Below are 17,748 nucleotides of genomic sequence, written 5' to 3' on the forward strand. Positions count from 1 at the left end.
AGTGACCCCAGTTAAGACACCCAGGGTGCCTGGACTGGCCTTCCCCTGTAATGATGACCACCCAAACTGTCATCACAGAGCCTTCATCCATTATCTGATGAAGCAGATGCAAAGATGCACAGCCAAGCACTGGGCTTAGGAGGTCCAGTTGAAGAGAGGGAGAAGGGATCATATGACCTAAGGGATTCAAGATCATGATAGGGAAACTCCCAGAGAAAGCTGACCCAGGCTTGTTAGCTCATGGATTCTAGACCCATTGCTGAGAAGCCTGAATGTGACCAAACTAGGCCCTCTCTGCATGTGGGTGACAGTTGTTTAACTTGGTCTGTTTGTGGGACCCCTCTCATTGGAACCAGAATCTGTCACTGGTGCATGAACTGATTTTTGAAACCCATTCTCTATGGTGGGACACTTTGCTCAGCATTGATGTTGGAGGGAAGAGCTTGGTCCTACCTCAACTTGATAAGCCAGGCTTTGTTAACTCTTCATGGGAAGCCTTACCCTTTCTCAGGAGTGGAAGGGGCAGTGAAAGGAAGTATGGGAGAGAATGGGAGGAGAGGAGGAAGGTTATACAGTGGTTGGTGTGTAAAATAAAAAGTTAAAAAGAAGACAGGTCTCTTTCCATCCTCCCTTTCTCCATTGCCTTCAGGACTGGGCCACTTCTGAATGTGTAAAGGAGTTTATTTCCATTCACCCTGAGGAGGTAAGAATTATACATTAATCTGCTAAACATAATTAAATCTACTAATTGTGTCTTACAGTTATGCAGCTCAACTTAAAGATTCAAAAAAATGGGAAAAGGTATCAATTGCAACCCTAGGAAAGTAGAGTGGCAATGTAAGTATCAGACAAAATGCAGTGTAAAACAAAAACTTTACAGGATAAAGAATGCTTAAAGAATGCTTTCTAATGATCAAGGGGTTGAATCATCAGGAAGCTATCACAATCACAAACATGTAATCATTTAAGAACACAAAACAAAATACATGAAGCAAAATGTCACAGAAATACAATAGACAACTCAAACATACTAATCCGAGATTTCAATAAGTACTTTCGGTAAAGGTCAGAACACTAGACAGATGTTAACAATCTGATACAAGACTTGAACAAGACTAACAACCAAATAGTCCTAGGATTACACCTCCACAACAGTCCACCCAAGACAGCAGATAGACTTTCTTCTCAAGAGCATATTGTACATTCTCTGTTAGATCATACACTGGCAAGAAGAAAAAGAGAATTGTAGAGTTAGGTATGCTCTTTAACCACAAAGCAATGAAGTTAGCAGTCAATAATAAGGAAATTTAGGAAAATAAAAATCTGTGGAAATTAACTAGTATAAAAATGTGTAAGAGAAGAAATACAAAAGAGAATTTTAAAAATCCATTGAAAACACTACACGTGGTGGAAAAGGCATACAATCCCAGCCACTGGGATAACCAAAAGGAGAGAACTGAAAGTTCAGCTACAGAGAAAAAACATTGGAAATAAAATCACAAATGAAAAAAAATATATGAATATCTATAAAATAATACTAAATTAGTCCTTACAGAAATTTTGAAACTTTGAGTGCCTGCTGAAAAATTATATAGGATAAGGGGGCTGGAGAGTTGGCACAACAGTTACAAGTCCTTGTTGTTCTTGCAAAGAATCCTAGTTTTGTTTCCCCAAGCGACATCCAGTTGTTACAAGCATCTGCTCTCCAGCTTCCAGGGATATTGTAACATGACAAGCAAAAGACCCAGAGACTGATATTGGGATTCAAGCTTCAATTGAAGATCAGAAAAGCAAAGCAGCTGCTTACTAGCTCTCACAATACCTCAGAATGAAAGGTGATCCTGGCTCCACCAAAATTCAGGCTGTAACCTGTCCTCATCATGGCTGGAGAATCCTGAGACTTCGGTGTCATTCTATCCTCAATGTGGCTGGAGACTGAAATCCTGATACTGACTATGGAAGACCCTGCTCCACTCTTTATACTCCACTTGTGTTGCATTAAAGGCATGTGTACCCAGGTGCTGAGATCATCTTTATGCCAGATGTTTCTATTTAGGACTGGATAGATGTTGTGTAGATCCTGGTGGTAGTGGATCTACAGAGATCTGTCTCCCTCTTAGTCTTTAGTCCTAGGATTAAAGATGTGTACCACCATCTCCTAGCTTCTGGCTGCTGGGATTACAGTTGTATATCACCACTGCCTGACTTCTATAGCTTAAGGCTGAATTTTCTTTCTGAATACTCAGGCAAGCTTTAATAAATCATAATAAATCACCACAGGATATGTTGCCCTCTTCTGGGTTCTTCAAGCACCCGAGTACACATACAAACACACAAACATACATACGTACCACACACACACACACACACACACACACACACACACACACACACAACTTAGTCTTTTTTTAAAGATATCAGCTCAATATTCTGACCTTTTTCTTAAGACACTGGGGTAAAAAGAAGTAAACCCAAAACAAGAAAAAAAGCATAAAATAGTGGATAGGTGAGTGGAAATTAATAAAATATGGAATAGAAAAACAGTACATAAAATTAATTATTCCATTTCCATAATGATGGGAACAATGATGCTAGGTAGACAGGCATAGGCCTGAGAACTTACATTTCTATCCTCTTGTCTTTGCATTGGCTATTGAACAAGGCCACAACCTTCTAATCCTTTCAGTTAGCTCCACTCACTAGGGAGCAAGCATTTGAACAGATGAGCCTATATGGACCATTCCCATTCAAATCACCAGAAAACAAATAAGCTCTTGGTTAGAGTAAGAAAGAAAATTTACTGAGAAAAGTAGAGAATATTCCCAAAGTTACCAGAATTAGAAATAATCAGTAAGATGGAATGAGGGCGTGAGGCGCTCTCCCACATAAAACTCCTAGCTCCTTTAACTCTTTCTCAAGGCTCTGGTTTAGCACCACATTTAGAGCCAGATTGTGCACCTTTTCTGCTGGGCCTGTGAACTTAAGTCTTTTTTTTTTTTTTTTTTGGTTTTTCGAGACAGGGTTTCTCTGTGTAGCTTTGGAAACTATCCTGGCACTCGCTCTGAAGACCTGGCTGACCTTGAACTCCCAGTGATCCTCCTGTCTCTACCTCCTGAGTGTTGGGATTAAAGGCATGCACCACCAATGCCTGGTGATCTTAAGTCTTTGTACGAGTCCTTTGCAATGTATTAGGCCTTCCTGTGTTTCTACCTTTCCAAACATGGAAATTACTGCCTCATCTTTAACAGCTAAGGGGTAAAAGAATTTCAGGTTATCTGCTCTCATCTGCAGACACACACCAACCAACTGGGTATGTATATTAGTGGGTTCAGTCTTACAGAGATTAAAATGTCTTTTAGGTATGGATAATATTCAAAATTTTTTTTCATGCTGTTCTACTCTACTGAGAAGGCGGTCTGGAGTAGGTATTTGGCCCATGTGCTCCAGAGCCAGGCATATTTGTTCAAAAGTTTCCTCCAAAGTCTCTGTCCTAGGTCATGCTGTCCACCTTAAGCTGTGACTGGGAAAAGGAGAGCAAAACAGAGAAGAGCAAAACAGGAAAAGACACTATGTGCTTAAAAACATCTAAAAAGTAAACTATTCCCAACAGGGATCGCTGTTGCTTATCATATACTCCATGATTTGTTTAACTCAAATAATCCCCTCCCTTTCCCTGCTTTTGTTTAATATCTATTTTTTTGGTGATTGGAGACAGGGGTTCTCTGTGTAGTTTGCAGCCTGTCTTGGAACTCACTCTGTGGACCAGGCTGGGCTCCAAGTCATAGAGATCAGCCTGCTTCTGCCTGCTGGGATTAAAGGCATGAGCTGCCTCCACTACCACCACCACAACCCAACCTTGTTAATCTCTTTAAAGCTTTTTTGGAACTTTAAATTTTGTAAATTCATTGAGTATGGTTTTTAAAATCTATGTATAGGTACTTTAAATTTGTTATAACAACATACCAATATGTAACTTGGAATCAACTATTGTTCAGGAAAAGAGTATGTGCCAGATGGGCTCACCTTGTTGTGCCATTTAGCTTACCATCATCTTGGCACATGACTTACACTCATCATGGATTATGCAACAACCATGTGGCTTGCTGCAATATGGCAGCCATGAGACTCAGACATCATCTTTACTAAGGTTAAAGAAAGGACATGCTACATGACTTCATCACCATTGTGGTTAAGGTGACCAACCACATGATATGAATTAATTTAGACAGTACTCACTGAGCCCTCTGCTTACCATTGTATCTACCTTTTACTAGAGTAAGGAGGCAACACCAGGCTTCCATGATGGTTTGTTTTGAAACGGAGTCATATAAAACCTGGCATTTTGTAAAAGTACATTATAAAAGGATCAATAAAATGAGGTCTCCAGTCTCTCTACAAACTATATTTATGATTTAAGTTTCTTTTGTTACTAAAGGATCTTTTTTTGGGCGGGGGGTTTCGAGACAGGGTTTCTCTGTGTGGCTTTGGAGCCTATCCTGTCACTCGCTCTGGAGACCAGGCTGGCCTCGAACTCACATAGATCCTTCTGCCACTGCCTCCTGAGTGCTGGGATTAAAGGCGTGTGCCACCAACGCCTGGCTGATACTAAAGGATCTTAAGTTAAGAATTATATTTTTTCAGCTCAGACTTAAAATGGAAAACTATAAAATCCTAAACTTATGTTAGAATTACTAATTTACTATAAACTGATAAAGAAAATTAAGATAACAAATTATTGGTCAGTCTTGCTCAGTACAGGGAGAGACCAATTTTTATATCCCATCACACTATATACTGTATATGTTGTCAATATTAAGCCTGAAGTAAGTAAAAATAACCCAATTTGTTTAATGTAAAATAATATTCAAAATCATATATATTGTTTATAAAAGACTGAATTGTCGAATAAAATGTGTTAAATTTCAGTTCACTTGAATTACAGGAATGTCCCAGCTGAAGCTGTTCCCTGGGATGGAGCACCATCCCACCAGAATAAGTTGCATGCTAGTTCAATAAAGATAAGGATGCATCGAAAGTAAGACCTGCCAGAAGTCTGCAGTACCACTGACACTGAGATCCACATTTAATAAATAGGACCTCCTGAAACTGAGAAGCTTCTGTAAGGCAAAGGACACAGTCACCAAGACAAAATGGAAGCCCACAGAATGGGAAAAGATATTCACCAACCCCACATCTGACAGAGGGCTGATTTCCAAAATATACAAAGAACTCAAGAAATTGTTACCAACACAACCAATAATCCAATTGGAAAGTGGGGTAAAGAAGTAAATAGAGAATTCTCAATAGAGGAATCAAAAATGGCTGAAAGACACATAAGAATGTGTTCAACATCCTTAGCCATGAGGGAAATGCAAATCAAAACAACTCTGAGATAACATCTTACAACAGCCAGAGTGGCTAAAATAAAAAACACCAATGATAGTTTATTCTGGAGAGGATGTGGAGAAAGGGGAACACTCCTCCATTGCTTGTGGGAGTGAAAACTTGTAGAGCCACTTTGTAAATCAGTATGGAGGTTTCTCAGGAAAATGGGAATCAGTCTATCTCAAAATCCAGCAATTCCACTCTTGTTCATATAGCTAAAGGATGCACATTCACAGAAGGAAATCTGTTCAACCATGTTCATGGCAGCATTATTTGTAATAGCCAGAACATGGAAGCAACCTAGATGCCCCTCAACTGAAGAATGGATAATGAAATGTGGTATGTTTACACAATGGAGTACTACTCAGTGGGAAAAAAAAAGGAATCTTGAAATTCACAGGCAAATGGATGGAACTGGGACAAACCAGCCTGAGTAAGATAACCCAGTCAGAGAAAGACAAGCATGGTATATACTCACTCATATATGGATTTTAGACATAGAGCAAAGGATTACCAGCCTACAATCCACACCTCCAGAGAGACTAGGAAACAAGGAGGACCCTACCAGAGGCTTATATGGTCCCCCAGAGAAGGGGAAAGGGACAAGATTTCCTAAGCAAATTAGGAGCAGGGTGTGGGGAGGTATAAAACAGAGAATGGGAAAAGAGGAGGTGGGAGGAGGACACAAGGGATGAGGAAGACTTAGTTGGGGGAAGAATAAAGGAGAGCAAGAAAAGAGATATCTTAATAGAGGGAGCCATGATAGGTTTAAAGAGAATTCTGGCACTCTGGAAATGTCCAGGGATCCACAAGGATGACTCCAAATAAGAATCTAAGCAATAGTGGAGAGGCTACCTTAAATGCCTTTTCTCTGTAATGAGACTGATGACTACCTTAAATGCCATCTATAGTCTCCATCCAGTAGCAGATGGAAGCAGAAGCAGACACAGACACCCACACCTAAACACTAAGCTGAACTCTGGAATCCAGTTGTATCGAGGGAGGAGGAATAAACAAAAGTGTAAAGACCGTGCTGGAGACACCCACAGAAACAGCTGACATGACCAAGTGAGAGCACACAGACGCCAGTCATAAAGCTGGAGAACCTGCATTGTACCCAACCAAGTTCTCTGAATGTGGATGTCAGTTAGGAGGCCTGGGAAGACTATGGGACCTCTGGCAGTGGAATCAGTATTTATCCCTTGTGCATAAATGGACGTGGGAGCCCATTCTCCATGGAGGGATACTTTCTCACCCCAGATACATGGGGGAGGGGCTAGGCCCTACTCCAAAAGATATGACAGAGTTTGAAGATCCCTCATGGAAGGCCTCACGTTCGCTGGGGAGTACTTGGGGTTAGGATGGGGGGAATCAGTGGGGATCATGGTAGGATGGGAGGCAGAGGGTACTGGGACTGATATGTAAAATAACGTTATTTCTAGGGTGTTAGTTGGGGGACAGGGAAGGAAGGGAGGTAGAAAAAACTGGGATTGACATGTTAAACAATCATGTTTCTAATTTAAATTAAAAAATGGAGAGAAAAAATAAGGTTGTTTCTTTTTTATCCTCTGTCAAAGAATTTTTATTTGGTGTTACATGAAACATCTGGGATTGCTGATTAGGCGATACAGTTTTCTAAGGCAAGGCAAGTTACATTACGTATGAAGCACAGATATTAGCACACAGGTTAATATGATGCACACAGCCGCACAGCCATATTGAACAAGGTTTCAATATGCAGCCTAGGACTCTCAGAGATCTGTCTGCCTCTGCATCCTGAGTGCAGGGATTAAAGACAAGTGCTGCCATCCCTGGCTCACACCCACTTTTGAAAGTGATACATTCCAAGCTGGATAATATTTCATCTCATGTCCTATTTGAATACTGTATATTTTACATTAAGCTTAAAAGCATAATTGTGTAATATATTTTTAAATGCTTCATTTTTTCTAAGATCACAGAGTGTGCAGTATTATAAAGGTTAACTAGTACAGTTTTTTTATTTTTCTAAAGAATGTAAAAGACATCCTAGTAGCTACAGCAAACTAATGAAGTAACTATATGAAGGAAGAAGTTAATAATAAGAAGAAAGTAGAATACTAAGCATAGTGATTTAACAAAAATTCAAGTCATTCTGAAAAGTGTTTGCTTCTTAGTAATATGCATGTTCCTGTTACAGCACTAACTGGATAAACACACAAACACTGTATAGGAAATATTTTGACAGTTTACATATCTTCCTTATATCCTTCTCCAGTATATAAGTGAGAGATTACTTTCTTGTGATATAAAAGAAAGCAGAGTCTAGTGTCTTTTAAAATCTAAGTCATGTAAAAGCTGACTATAAAGCTCAAAATACTCATTTTTGTTTGGTATTATATAAACATCTAGCATTCCTGATTAGGGGATGCAGTTTTCTAAGGCAAGGCAAGTAAGGTTATGCATGTAGCATAGATACTAGCACACAGGCATAGGACATACACAGCCACTTTTCTTTCTTTGAAACAAGGTTTTCAATATGCTGCCATGGCTGGCCTAGGTCTGAGGTGACCTGTGGACGTTAGAGAACAATTTGTGGGAGTGATTTCTCTTTCCACATGGACCCAGCATTGGTCTGTAGGGCAGGGTGCTTAATTTTGAAGAGGTAAATTTATATTTTAGAGGACAGGAATAATTAAAATTATCCTTAACATATTTTTTGCTTTTCTCCCCCCTTCTCTCTCTTTTTTGCTATATAGCTTTTAATATCCACAGACTGCTAAGGCTAAAGTCCTGATTTCATCTGTGTTTTACATAGGAATAAACATTTTTTTCTTTTTAAATCAGCAAAGAGAAATGAAGAAAACCATTCTCTCTAATGCTTTGATACATCTTTAGAGTGGATCAAATGAAGTCATATTGGCTAGAAGTGAGACCAAAGCAAAACCCAAACCAGAGCTTATTTCCTTCCTAAGGTCTCAGTTAGTTTCTTAAATCTATTCTTCAGCTCCAATGGAAATTTCTCATAGCACTTCTTGCAGACTGGCTTCATGTCAAACTCAACAAATTCATTCTTGAGTGTTAATTTGGTATTGCATGTGGAATAGGCAAAGCAGCTCACACATCAGGCCTTGTTGAGGGCAGAGACCACATCACCTTCCATGAAACGGTTGCAGTGGCAACAAACATCACCAAATAGCTGATTATAGTGAGTTTCACAATAGGCCAAGCACTTCCTCTTGTAATGTCGATGTCCAAGAAATGGCTTTTCACATTTGACACAAACAAAATGCTCCATGTGCCATTACTTGCCCATGGCATTCACTACTTGCCCTTCAATAGGCCTCCGACAGGCACCACAGATAGGGACCCGCATCTTATCATGTCATGGCAGATAGTAGAGCTCCCCTTTCAGCTCCCGGGCATCAGCAGTAAGCTCCTTCCCGCAGTTGGCACAGTTGAAGTGGTCAGGGTGATAAGGGACATTCTTGAAGATCAGAAGTTGTTCATCAATGATAGCATGGCTTTTCTGGCAGATGTATTTTCCAATGCCTCTGGCCTTTTCTCGATTATGACATGGACGACACAGGTGTCTGCAAGCGTTCTTGATAAACGCTATGTCTGACAGCACTTCCTGGCAGAGGTCACATCTAAAGCACTCAGGATTCCAGCTGTTGTTCATGGCTTTACTAACCCGACCAATGACGAATGCACCACATTGGTGGCAGCAGGGAGCAAAGAGCATTTGGAAATACTGCTGACAGTACTCCCTTCCCTCAAACTCATAGAAGAGTCCTTCTGGGAACTGCTGGGAGCACTGAGCACAACACGAAGTACTGCTCATGGTACAGCTCGCCATTACTGTTCACAATCTTCTCGGCTGGTGCGAAGCCCCCTTGCAGCCCTCACACGTAGCTCTGGCCAAGGCTTTGGCCATGTTGCTGTTGGTCATTCCGGCCGCCACTCCCAACATCTCAGCTGTCCACGCCAAGTCTTCCTTTGCCTCAGTCTCCAGCGCCACGGCCACACCCTCTTCCCTCGTTGCCCGGGCCAAGGTTGTTTCTAAATTAAATAAAATTTAAAAAACAGTTATACATTTTTAAAAAAGGAGAAAACAATTCAGACAATAAATGTCTTATTAATAACAAAAATGCATTATCATCTCAATAAACACAGAAACTGCATTTGACAAAAATGCTACACCCTTTCATGAATACAAAACACTCTACAAACTAGAAAGAGAGCAGACCTTCTACGATCTGATAAAAGGTGTCTGTTAAAGCCAGTAACTAATATTCTATTTTGTGGGAAAAAAGAAACAGAACAAAACAAGAAACAAGATAAGAAAGCCCTCCCTAGCTAAGCAACACCATACTAAATTTTTTAGCCAGGGGTGGTAGATAAGAAAGAAAAACAATAGCATTTACCTTGAAAGAGAAAAGGGTAAAATTATCACTTTTACAGACAACATCTTTGATACAAAAATCCCAGAGAATTCACTAAGGAAGTACATAGCTAATAAATAAGTCCAGCTAGCTTGTAGGATGCAAGATCAATATACAAAAATCAATTGTGCTTTTCTACACTTGAACAGAAACAGATATGAACTTAAGGAAATAATTTCACTCGAAATACCAACAAAAGAAAAATTCTTAGGGATAAATGTAACAAAAATGTAAAATTCATTGTAAAATCATTAAACAATATCGAAAGAAATTAAAGAGAATCTAAATAAATAGGAAAGAATCTTATGCCTTTGACAAATAGAATCAATACTATTATGGTAGCCAAGGTATGCTAACTGATCTCTATGTTCAACACAATTCCTGTAAGAATATAACTGTTTTCCTTTAGAAATTAACAAACTATCTCTAAAATTTGAGTTGTATTGCAATAGTCACAATAGCCAAAACACTATTAAAAAGAACAAAGTTGAAGGACTCATATTTCCAAACTTCTAAATTTATTATAGAGCAGCATTAATATTTAAAATGTATAGTACTGGTATTAAAAGTAAATATATAGGTCCATGGAAAAGGGTAAGGGTACATTAATAAGCCTATGCAGTGTCTATGGCAAACTGCTTTTTGGATGAGAATTCTAAGGTCATTTAGTTATGAGAGAATAGTCTTTCTAAAGAATTGTGCTAGGTCAACTACATGTCAACATGACAAAAAATGAGAAGGTGGGTACTTAATTCACATGCTCTAACTCAAGATGAACCAAAGACTAAAACAGTGAAGCTAAAGCTATAAACTCTTTGAAGTTGCTGTGTGTGGTGTGTACCTATAAATCCTAGTTCTCTGAAAGGAGAGGCAGGGGAATCACTGAATCTATAAAGCCAAACTGGTCTACATAGTGAATTCCAGGTCAGTCAGGACAGAAACTCAAGATGACTCCTCTAAAATCAGGGACAAGATAAGGCTGTCTACTCTCTCCATACCTCTTCAATATTGTACTTGATGTTCTAGCTGGAGCAATTAGTCAACAAAAGGAGATCAAGGGGATACAAATTAACAAAGAAGAAATCAAACTTTCACTATTTGCAGATGATATGATAGTTTACATAGTGACCCGAAAAACTCTACCAGGGAACTTGCACAGCTGATAAAAACCTTCAGCAAAGTGGTAGGAAATAAGATTAACTCAAAAACATCAGTAGCCCTACTATATATAGACGATAATTATTCGGAGAAAGAATAAGAGAAACATCACCCTTTACAATTACCACAAGCAATATAAAATACCTTGAGGTAACCCTAATCAAACAAGTGAAAGACATGTAGAAGACTGAAGATAGATCTTCATGTATCGCCATGCATAAAACTTAAGTCCAAATGGATCAAAGACGTCACCATAAATCCAGCCACACTGAACTTTACAGAAGAGAAAGTAGCTGGAACCTTAAACGAATTGGTACAGGAGACCACTTCGTGAGCATAACACCAGTAGTACAGACACTGAGATTGACAATTAATAAATGGGACCTCTTGAAACTGAGAAGCTTTTGTAAGGAAAGGACACAGTCAACAAGACAAAACAGCAGCGCATAGAATGGGAAAAGACATTCACCAACCCCACTTCTGACAGAGGGCTGATTTCCAAAATATACAAAGAATTCAAGAAGTTGTTACCAAAACAACAAATAATCTAATTGGAAAGTGGAGTTCAGAAGTAAATAGGGAATTCTCAATAGAGGAATCTGAAATGGCTGAAAGACACATAAGAATGTGTTCAACATCCTTAGCCTTCAGGGAAATGCAAATCAAACAACTCTGAAATACCATCTTTCTCCTGTCAGAATGGCTAGGACTGATCTGGCCCCCCGGAACAAGGATGTTATTTTGGAGTTCTGGGCAATTTATGGGGCCTCTGGTAGTGGATCAGTATTTATCCCTAGTACACGAATGCACTTTAGGAGCCCTCTCCACATAGAGGGATACTCTCTCAGCCTATACTGATGGGGGAAGGTCTAGGCCCTGCTTCAAATGATATGACAAACTTTGAAGATCCCACGGAAGGCCTCACCCTCCCTGGGGAGCAGAAAGGAGTTGGGATGGGGGTAGGGGAGGACGTGAGGGAGAGGGAACTGGAACAGACATGGAAAAGAAACTTGTTTCTAATAAAATTTTTAAAAATTATAAAATATCAATTATAACACCGCTGAAGAAAATACAGCAGGAAATCTTCATGACCCTCTAGTTGGCAATGAATTCTTAGTTAAGGTTACAAAAACAAAAACAAATCCACTGGCCTTGATAAAAATTAAACATGTTTGTGATTATATAGGATACTATCCAAACAACATGACAACACAGAATATAGGAGAAAGATTTTAAAATTATGTATCTGGTGTAGAGATTGTCTACAATACATATAGAACTCATAATAATAAAAAGACCAGACAATTTAATTTTTCATCATAGAAATTCAAGTCAAACCCACTATGAAATAGAACTTCACACCCACTGAGAAGACTGTAATAAAAGAATATCATTTAATAACTCACATTGCCAAACACTGGAAGAAATTGGAACTTTATACAGTGCTGATAAGATTATAAAATGCTATTGACTTGCTGAACAATGTGGCAATTTCAAAACACCAAATACAAAAGGACTCAGGAATTCCATGGCTAGTTTTATACCAATGTGAAATGAATGTGCACATCTACAGGAAAACTCTTACATGCATTTTATTTCTTATAAATCTTATAAGGATGTTTATTCAAAACTGTGTTTATTCAAAACAGTGTGAAGGTGGAAGCAATCCTAATGTGTATCAACTGATGAGTGAATAAACCAAATCTAATATGGCCATTGTGGAGGTTTGAAAGACTATGCAGCCCCCCAAGGAAATGGCACTATTAGGAGGTGTGGCTTTGGATTGGAGTAGGTTTGGCTTTGTAGGAGGAAGTGTGTCACTGTGGGGGGGTGGGCATTGAGGCCTCTTATGCTCAAACTATGCTCAGTGTGTGGCACAGAGACTCTTTCTGGTGCCTGCAGATCAAGATGTAGAACTCTCAACTCCTCCTGCACCATGTCTGCCTGCAAACCATGAACCACCATGGTGATAATAGACTAAACTTCTGAAACAGTAAGCTACCCCAATTAAATGTTTTCTTTTATAAGGGTTACCATGGTCATGGTGTCTCTTCACAGCAATAGAAACCTTAAGCAACACAAAAGTTGGTACCAGGGACTAGGGTATTGCTGTGCTAGGCCTTACTACGTCTTAGTTTGGATAAATATGGACTTTGGGACTTTGGATTAGAAAATCAACACAACACTTTAAGTGGGGTTTAATAGACCATCCTAGTAGGAACATGTAAGACAGTGGTGCTGAGGGTGATTTGAGAAGTGGGGACATACATCAAAAAGTTTCAGAAGAGAAGAATGTTGTATGTGGCCTAAAAACTCTTCTTGTGCTATTTTGGCAAAGAATATGGCTACTTTTTGCCCTTTTCTGAAAAGTCTGCCTAGGGTTAAAGTGAAGAGTTTTGGATTAACTCCACTGGTACAGGAGATCACAAAACATCCATGAATGGACTCTGTTGTGTGGTTATTAGAGTTAGCTCAAATGAAGATTTATATTGAAAAGGAACAAGGTGAGAAAGAAAACACACAAAACATACAATTTGAGGAGAAAAGGAACACCAGAAAGTGAAACAAAGCGAAGTCATACATTCAAGGAAATAAACAGATTAAGAAATGGAGCAGTGTATCCCTAGCATAGGTGTGGACTTTGGGAGGCCATTCCACATAGAGGGATACTCCCTGAGCCAAGACACACAGGGGTGGGCCTAGGCCCTATGCCAAAGGATATGACAGACTCTGATGACCTTCTATGGAAGGCCTCACCCTCCCTGGGGAGCAGAAAGGATATGTGATAGGTAGGGTTTTAGTTGGGGGGGTGGTGGGGAGGAGGGGAGGGAGAGGGAACTTGGATTGACATGTAAAACAATTGATTCTAATTCAAATAAAAAATCTGTAGAGAAAGAAAGAAAGAAAGAAGGAAAGAAAGAAAGAAAGAAAGAAAGAAAGAAAGAAAGAAAGAAAGAAAGAAAGGGACAGTGACCTCAGGGCAAGATCCCACCCAGCTAAGCTTCCAACTTGTGAAAAGGAATTAAAGAAAAGCTCAGAGCTAGGTGTGGTGGTGCATGCCTTTAATCTCAGCACACCAAGGCAGAGGCAGATCGATCTCTAAGTTTGAGGCCAGCCTGGTTTGCAGAGCAAGTTTCAGGACAACCAAGCTTAGGCAATGAAGGTAACCATTTAAAACAGAAAGCTAGTGAAGATGTAATCAAATGAGAAGGCCATGTTCCAGCCCCAGCAAGCAACAGAATTTGGCAGCTTCAGCCACATGATTCTGTCCTTACAGTCATGGTTAGAAGAAAGGGATTATGGAATCTCTGTTCATGACTAAGGAAAGCTGCTGAGGCCAAGCATGTGTCAGGGATATCCATGAATAGAGGCTTAGTGAAGCTGTCAAGGTGAAACATGGATTTCCTTGGAGACCCCAAGATGTTAGGGATGCCAGAGCTGTGGGAGACTTGCTGAGGAGAGCTGCTAACAGGGAGTGGAACCAGTCCAAGAGAAAGAAGTGTGTTGCAGTCAACAAAGCTGAAAAGAGCTGGACATCTGAAGAGAAATTTAACATCAGACATGGAGAAGAAGAGGTTGTCATTCTCCCAGCTGCTTTTCAGTCTTCTTTAGTCCAGTATTTCCTCACTATCCTCCATTTCTTCCCTTTTGGAATGGTAATGTACACCCTGTGCAATTATATGTTAAAAGTGTGTGATCTCCTTTTGGATTTTGATTTTATAGGGGATTACAGTTAAGATACTTCATGAGCCTGAGAAGAGACTTTGAACTTTGGACTTTTAGATATGGTTGACACTGTGATAGACTATGGGGACTTTTGAAGTTGGACTAAATACATTTTGCATTATGTATGGTTACCAGCATATGGGGACCATGGAATGGAATGTGGTTCTTTAAGTAGGTATGCTCTCCCCCAGAGACTCCTGTATTTGAATGATTAGCCTATAGGGTGTGGCAATATTAGGGGGGTTGACTTTGCGTTGGAGTAGGTGTAACCTTGTTATAGGAAGTGTGTCACTGTGGGGGTGGGATTTGAGGTCTCCTATGCTCAAGCTATATCCAGTGTCACAAACCACTTCCTGTTGCCTGCAAGATATACGACTCTCAGCTACTTCACCAACTCCATGTCTGCCTGCACAGCGCCATGTCCCACTATGATGATAATGGATTAAACCAATGTAAGCTAGCCCGAATTAATTGTTTTCTTTATACGAGTTGCTGTCTTGGTGTCTCTACACAGCAATAGAAACCCTACATAAGAAATCCATATAGTGGGATATTATTAAGACATGAAAAGGAATGTGATTATCATATATAATGTAATATGAATTTACTTGAAAATATGGGATATTATTAAGACATAAAAAGGAATGTGGTTATCATATATAATGTAACATGAATCTACTTGAAAAGTTTATGTTAAGGCAAACGTAGCAGCTGTAACAGATAACATATTATGGGTTTGGAGGTCCTCTCTGCTACCACCCCCTTAGACAGGTGATTCTTCCCAGGCCTCACACATGCCCACGTGACCCTGTCTGATCCACAAACTTGTGCTTCAGCTCTGGCTTATGCACAGGCCTCTGGCCAACAGCACTCATCCTTTTCCTTACCAGTCTGGACTACAGTGTTATGCTTTTTGCTCCCTTTTCATGTCCATTGTGGACAAAGATACAGTCCTGGAACTCAACAATGATATAACCATCTGTGGAACCCTCATTCTGTGCATCAGTTCCTCAGTATCAAACTAACTGACATCAGGGTCACTGATACTGAGAAACATTGCCACATGTTATCAGCAAAGAGTTGTTTCATCCCTGACTCAGGAGTCTACTCCCTGCAGAAGTTGGTAGGCAAGGTGGACACATGGTTGTTACAGGATGCAACAAGCAAGAAAGGAGGCCTTGCATGTCGCCACCACTTACCCATTGGTAGCACCCTGTACCTTAGTGGACTGCCTAAGCAGCCCCTGCCCAATATATAAGGTATGTTTTGTTACTGATGATGCCTTGTTTGCCTTTTTAAATGAATGGATAAGAGGAATAATAGAGTAGCTATTCTCTTTTTTTTTTTTTTTCAAATGTTGTTAAGAAAGCTGGGAATCTACAAATCTTTCTCAGTCTCCAAAACCTGCTGATCTCACTCCTTCCCTGGGGATGATGGGAGTTTCCTGAGTCTTCTCACAGTAGTAAAAAATACATTTTGGGGATGGAAAGAGTAGTGGTTTCTTTTCATGGGTCGGTGGCTGCAATGTGAGACAGGGTCTCTACAGATAGCCCTGGCTATCCTGAAACTCATTCTGTAGAGCAGGCTAGCTTCAAAATTAGAGGGATCCAACTGTCTCTGGCTCCAGAGTGCTGGGATTAAAGATATGAGTGAGCTGCAACTCCCAGCAGGAATGGTTCTTAAATTATGAGTTAGAGAGTTAAGCAACAACTAAAGGTATAAAGTTTGTTTCCTCCCCTCACTTCCTCCTTTCTTCTCCTGTTTCCTCTCTCCCTCCCTCCTCATCGTCTCAAAGGTCTATAGCCACACTGTACTCATTCGCTGCCTCTTGAGTGCTGGAAAGTATGCACCACGATGCCCAGACAAAGTTTTCTTTTGAGGTAATTAAAATGTCCTAATTTTGACAGTGATGTTATTAGTCACACACTTTTTAAAAAAGAGAAAAAAGACAGTCATTATGTAGTGGCCTTAATGTGACATCTGGGCTCAGCAATTAAAGCAACAAGGCTCCCTGCCAAAAAAACAAAAACAAAAACAAACAAATAAAACAAAAAACAAAACAAAACAAGAAAACAAAAAACCACTCTAAGTAAACTGGATGGACTGAAGCTGGTACAAATTTCTTCTTCCTGGTATTAGCCAGGGCCGGCTCGCTAATGGTGGACACGTGAGGCAAGGTGCCAGCTTGCAGGGAGGCCGGAGCAGGCAGCTCAGAGGCACCATGTCCGTGAACATGGACTAGCTCAAGCACCAGGTGATGATCAACCAGTTCATGCTGAAGGCTGGCTTTGTGGCTGACCAGGCGAAGCAGCTGCTGCAGGCGGCCCACTGGCAGTTCAAGAAAGCCCTCAGTGCCTGTTTCCAGGACACCAACATCCCCTACAGCCACCACTACCAGACGATGTGCACTCCCGCCAACACCCCTGCCACACCCCCCCAAACTTCCCTGATGCCCTCAACATGTTGTCTAGTCTCAAGGCCTCTGAAAGCTTCCATGGTGTTGGCAGCACCGGCACTGATATAGCCACATCGGTCATGTCACCTCCACCACACTTCCCCCATGCCACGGGCAGCTTTGCAACACAAAGCTGACCGATTGCAGCCTCGCCACCAGGAGGCCCTCACCACCAGCAGCCCTTGTGGACTCCAGCACCCCCTTCCCCAGCTCCAGACTGGCATCCCATGGCCCCCCAACAGGCCACCTCAGAATCAAGGGCCCACTCTGCCATGGAGTCAGAGAGGTAAGGGAGGCCCCACCCCACTCCAGGAGCCTAGGGCCCGTGGGGTGGGGGAGAGGATTTCTCTGTGGGCCCCTTCATCCCTCCTCTGTCTGCACCCACACATGCCAGAGCCCTGGAGGGGAGAGACTGGACTCTAGCTGGGCAGTCTTGTGCCAGCATGCACAGCTGCACACAAGCAAGTTCACAGCACAGGCACCCCCAGCTCGCATGGATTTGACTCAAAAGTGGCTTGAGTACTGGTGGGCAGCGCCTTGGAGACCAAGCAGTCTTCCCAAGGAAGACTCACCTGCCTGGTCCCACCACCTGGAGTGTTT

General features: G+C 40.9%; 2 pseudogenes; one reads left to right on the forward strand and one right to left on the reverse strand.

The window, feature by feature from the left end:
* Nucleotides 1-8,199: 8,199 nt before the first annotated feature.
* LOC100753595 lies at nucleotides 8,200-9,316 on the reverse strand (annotated as a pseudogene).
* Nucleotides 9,317-16,914: 7,598 nt separating this feature from the next.
* Nucleotides 16,915-17,438, forward strand: LOC100764335 (annotated as a pseudogene).
* Nucleotides 17,439-17,748: the final 310 nt, after the last annotated feature.

Source organism: Cricetulus griseus, chromosome X (assembly GCF_003668045.3).
Source record: "Cricetulus griseus strain 17A/GY chromosome X, alternate assembly CriGri-PICRH-1.0, whole genome shotgun sequence".
NCBI lineage: Eukaryota > Metazoa > Chordata > Mammalia > Rodentia > Cricetidae > Cricetulus > Cricetulus griseus.